The sequence below is a fragment of the Pongo abelii genome, chromosome 8 (assembly GCF_028885655.2).
Source record: "Pongo abelii isolate AG06213 chromosome 8, NHGRI_mPonAbe1-v2.0_pri, whole genome shotgun sequence".
NCBI lineage: Eukaryota > Metazoa > Chordata > Mammalia > Primates > Hominidae > Pongo > Pongo abelii.
The window spans coordinates 68,350,432-68,356,443 of NC_071993.2; the positions used below are offsets into that span (position 1 = coordinate 68,350,432).

The 6,012-nt window shown below is 40.9% G+C and overlaps 1 protein-coding gene across 1 annotated transcript in view; it reads right to left on the reverse strand.

Moving 5' to 3' along the window:
* The window catches only part of LRMDA (leucine rich melanocyte differentiation associated), a 1,127,800-nt gene that overhangs the window by 871,743 nt on the left and 250,045 nt on the right, over nt 1-6,012 (reverse strand). The window lies entirely within an intron of this gene.

Here is a 6,012-nt window from a genome sequence, read left to right on the forward strand (position 1 = left end):
CTCCATATACAGCCAATATTCCAGAAAACGCCACACTGCTCCTCTTACTACCCATGACGCTGCTTCTATTGTTATTTGGGGTGGCAGATGGGGGGAGATAAGTGAATAAAATGTCCCTGTGTGCAAAATCTACCTGAGAGATTCCCCGTACTCTATTAGAGATTAAAAAATGGGAATTCCTCCATATGCATATTGAATTCCTGTGTGCAAATGTGAAAGTTGGCAACATGCTGCTCTTAATCTGATTTATGCACCAATTTATTTTATACATTAGGCACACTGTATGCAGGCTGACTGATGCATAAAAATTTCATGCAAAAAAGGACTCACTCCCATACAACTGCCTTTCAGTTATTATTACTTCTTGTGGTTTGCATCCTACGGTGGGTAGGACAAATGACTCCATATACCAAATGCATTTTGCCCACTATACAAACATTTTTATCTGTTTCTATTTCCCCTCGGCTCCAACTCTAGAGAGCGAAAAATGCTGCATCTCAACTTTCTGAAATCTTTTAATGCTACAAAACACCCACTTATGCAGAGAACTTCTCTCCATGTTCACTGTTTAACTGTGTATTATAAACACACAAACATGCACACTGAGCCAAGCAGAGACAGATATACGCATACCCACGGCATGCCTGCCTATTTCTGGTTAATTTTTTGTTGTCAAACATTTTTTTTCTCTACATATCATAACCACCATGCATTTTGCATTACTTTTCTAATTACCTTCCCAGATATATGTTCCCCAGAACATTATTAACAGCAAAAATTCAAACAAACAAAAAAGCTTTTGGGGTAGGGTTTTTAGTTAAGGAAAAACCAGCTAGAAAAAGCATCTTTCTGTATTTTCCTTTTATTAGAGGTCTCCTTTCATCCAAGAAATACGGGGCCTGAAATAAATCGTACCATCCTGCTTTTTTTTATTCAAATCCTTGCCAGAGCTAGGCAGTATGCTAATGAAAACAGGTTGATAAATGACTCCCTGATATTTTCCAGACATTTTTCTCTCAGAAGTGCTCTAAACTGATGTAGCTCAAAGAGAATAAGGCGCATTAAGTCATTATATCAATTTTTGTTACCCAGATACTTCAGTCCCAGTTAAGCGCTGACAGCCAATATAAAACAAGGCAAGGGCATCATACGACTCCATCGATCAAATCTTGTCGTAGATAGATTGCCTATTACACAAATAGAACTTGCGGATTCAGTTTGTAGTTTTATGCTCTCCAATTAAAGGATAACAGGGTACTTTCCCATAAATCTGCTAATTGCAACTGAATTAATTTAACAAATTTCTCCAAGCACAGAGGAGAAAGTGATTGGTTAAGCTAATGTAAACTAGCACAGGTTGTCACAAAGAGGCTCCCATAACATCCTTTTGCTATACCTTGATTGGGCAAGGTGTCACAAGTATTTAGCTACATTGTGGTTCTCTGGCAACAGACAGCTGACAAGCATGAAACGTTGCACAAATAGGAGATAATTTATTTGTGGTACTTTTTTCTCTCCCTCACTCCCCACTCCCCCCACTCAAAGGATGAAATAACTCCCTCTTTGCATCTAATTAATGTTTCTCTCCAAGTGAAGCTGTTTTTCTAAATCAAAATTACACCAATGAAGCACTATATTACAGAAATGGGTCCCTCCACACCACTCGGCCAACAGGCCTGATGGGCAAAGACTAGAATGGCTGTTCACGGCATTTCAGAGGAGGATGTAGCTCTATGCTCCTGAACAGGGCAGGATGAATACAACACAGGCACCCACTCTCGCACATTCAAAGACACAGGTAACCATAGCCCAGATGCTAGAATCAAAGCAGACGATCCCAAGCCATAAAATCATGCATCACTGGAGAATTCCTCAACTGTGATGCTCAGCATTATGGAGGCAAGGTTGTGCTGACTGCACACACACATGGCATTCTGGTGGTACTCCTCTGCCATTCTCCCCTCTCCACCAGGCCTCTCTACTACAGCTAGGGATGCTGGAAACACAGCAACCTCAGACAGTGAAACAAAGGTGACTCATAGGTGAGCAAGAGGGAGGAACACTATTCATACTAGAAACCTATTTTCCAGATTTGGTGGAATAGGCAAGATTCTATCTCTCATCCCATTGTGCCTACATACACATATATACACACACACACATATACACATATATACACGTATATGTGTATATATGTATACATATGCATATGTGTATACACACATGTATACATATATACATATATACATGTGTATGTATGTATATGTGTGTATACACATGTGTATGCATATATGTATGTGTGTGTATATATGTATGCATATATGTGTATATGTGTGTGTGTATATATGTAGGCACAATGGGATAAGAGATAGAACCTGGCCTATTCCATCAATACATATAGATATATACATATGCATATATGTGTGTATATATATGTATATACATAATTGTGTGTATATTATATAAAAAATATATATATTTATATAAAATATATATATATTTTTTTTTCCCCCAAAGACAGGGTCTTGCTTTGTTGCCCAGGCTGGAATACAGTGGCACAATCATATCTCACTTTAGCCTTGAACTCCAGGGTTCAAGCAACCCTCCCACTTCAGCCTCCCAAGTAGCTGGAGCTACAGACACATTCCACCACAACTGGATAATTTTTTTACTTTTGTAGAGATGAGTTCTCACTTTGTTCCCTAGGCTTGTCTTGAACTCCTGGCCTCAAATGGTCTTCCTGCCTTTGGGAGCAAAGCACTGAGATTACAGGCATGAGCCACACTGTCTGGCCATATTTCAAATGTGAGTCTGCAAAATACAATTGCTGTGGCCATACTTGGCAGGTACCACCTCTGGCTGAAAGGGGATAGACTGTTGTTCCAGAAGGAGCAATGGAGGGAGGATGAGCAGTCTACAACACCAGGTTAAAAAACCTCCTTAACTCAGATTAGTGGTGGGCATCTCCAACACCTCTCCTTCCTCTTGTCATTACAGCTGAAAGCTTTCTTGATGAGGAAGCTGACTCCTTTTAATCAGAGAAAAAATTCAGAGTAGACCCTCTTTCCCAAAGCACATTCCTAATAACTCTATTTATCCATATGAGCTTAGGCTGATAGAATGAAATTGGCCACGTCACCCCAATTAGACAGTAAACTATGTGACAATGAGAACCACATGCCTGTTGTGCTGTGGGCACAGAGCAGTGGGAACAAGGTAGGCTGCCTCTATGTGTACAATAAACACAACTTTAAAACCAGCTGAGTTATCTGGCCAAGAAGTAACAAGATTCTGCAAAGGGAAAGAGGGAATGGGTTGAGTCTAAGCAAGAAAGTGTAAGCTGCTGATACCTATGCTACATTAGTTAGCCACTCAGTGCCTAACTGGAAAGAAAAGTGACATGCACATAGAAAAAACAGCACAAGACCAAAAAAAGATATATATATACGTATATATATACATATATACGTATATATACGTATATATATATGTATATATACAGGGTCTTTATATTAAGAGACAGGGTCTTGCTCTGTTGCACAACGGCTCAATCATAGGTCACAGCTCACTGCAGCCTCAAACTCCTGGGCTCAAGGGATCCTCCCACCTTAGCCTCCCAAGTAGCTAGGACTGTGGGTGCATACCACCATGCTCAGCTATTTTTTATTTTTTTTATTTTTTAGAGAGAGAGAGAGAGGGTTTTGCTATAATGCAAGACCAGGCTGGTCTTGAGCTCTTGACCCTAAGCAATCCTCCCTCCTCAGTTTCCCAAAGTGCTGGGACCACAGGCATGAGCCACCATGTTCAGCCAAAAAGATATATTTCTGAGTGAAACATATTTATGTATAAACACTGAAAGTTAGGAGACCTGTGCTGGGCACAGTGGCTCATGCATGTAATCCCCACAACTTGAGAGCTGAGGCAGGAGGATAACTAGAGACTAGGAGTTCAAGACCAGCCTAGGCAACATAGCAAGACCCTATCTTTCAAAAAAATAACAATAAAAATATAAAATTAGCTTGGCATGGTGGCATGCACCTATAGTCCCAGCTGCCTAGGAGGCTGAGATGGGAGGATTGCTTGAGCCCAAGAGTTTGAGGCTGCAATAAGCCATGATCACGCCACTGCATCCAACCTGGGTAACAGAGCAAGACCCAGACTCTAAAAAAAAATTTAGAAGTCAGGGGACCTGGGTTACATCCCCAGCTTTGCCACTGACTAGTTGTATCACACTGAGATAACATCTCTCTCTCATCCATATAAGGAGGATATAAGTAGATCTCAGAATTAGATCTCATGAAAGCTGGAAGATCATGCCACTGTTTCCCAAACTGTAGTGGCATTTGGAATCAATCTCTAGGGTTGCTCTCAACATTTTTTAATAGAATACAGAATAGAACATATCAGAAGCTACACATATTAAGTATTGTTTTGTGACAGGACACCACTGATCCACTTATGTAAATATCCATGTGCATGCAGGTTGTAGAGGAAAATACATTCCTTAATGTTATTCACAGTCAAAAAAAAAAATTTACAACCAAAGCCACCAATCTAGTCCAATGTGAAGATTCTGTGGCTCTACCATCACACATGCATGTGGAGAACTGCCTGCAAAGGCTGGGAGAACTGACGGGCTGCAGCCTGGAAAGGACCAGTGCAGGCGCCTTCCCTCCCAACAGCAATGCGCTGGTCATTTCTGATGAAAATGATAGACTGGAAAACCTCTAGTCTTGGGAGAGATGCCTGTCTATGTGCAGATAATGAATGGACTCATTTCAGAAAGGGCCCCAGCAAAGCCCCTGCCCCCAGCTATTGGTATGAGTTGCATACTCAGTTCAGAGCAAGAGGTAGGTCTGCACACATATGCTCCCCACACAGAACCTGAGCACCAGATACCTTGGAAATGTGCAGAACTCCAGCCAAAGGGAGATAACTCACTTCCGATGATCAGGGAGAGCAAAGGCTGGCTCCCCCAACAATTGTGGGACAAATATTTCAGGGATCCCCTTATGACTCACATGCCTGTAGATTCAATAGCAGGCCCTACTAAGGGCCTAAGAAAGGGCAACCTGGAGAATAATCAGGTCAGCCTCGAAGAACCTACTGGCCACCTCTCAAGAATCTACCTAAAGATGAAACAGAATCTACAAATAACCCTCAAACCCTTTGCTTCAACAGTTATGCAGAGCCTACTGCTCAGCAATTATTTTTACTATGCCTTGTAATGAGATAGGATCCGATGAAGGACCTACTGGCCACCTCTCAAGAATCTACCTAAAGATGAAACAGAATCCACAAATAACCCTCAAACCCTTTGCTTCAACAGTTATGCAGAGCCTACTGCTCAGCAATTATTTTTACTGTGCCTTGTAATGAGATAGGATCCGATGTGCCGTTGGAAGGAAAATCTAAGAATAAGAAGTGATTTCTATTATAAACATGTAGGGTTAAGGCTGAGCTTCTGAAGAGAAAAATACTTCTTTAGCTCAAAGATTCTCTATTACAGGCATACCTTGGAGCCATTCCAGGTTTGGTTCCAAACCACCACAGTAAAGCAAATATCATGATAAAGCAAATAATCCAAATTGGGTTTTTTCTGTTTCCCCACACATATAAAAGTTATGTTACTGTAAAAAACATTAAAAAGTTATTATACTGTAGTCTATTAAGTGTGCAATAACAGTATGTCTAAAAAATGTATATACCATAATTTAAAATACTTTATTGCTAAAAATGCTAACAATCATCGGCCTTCAGCAAGTCATTATCTTTTTGCTGGTGGAGGGTCTTGCCTCAGTGTTGATGGCTGCTGATTGATCAGGATGTTGGCTGCTGAGGGCTGGGGTGGCTGTGGCCATTTCTAACAAAAAGACAACAGTGAAGATTGCCATATCAACTGTTCCTTTCACAAAAGAGTTCTCTGTAGTGTGTGATGCCATTTCATAGTATTTCACCCACAGTAGAACTTCCTTCAGAATTGGAGGCAATCCTCTCAAACCCTGCTTCTGC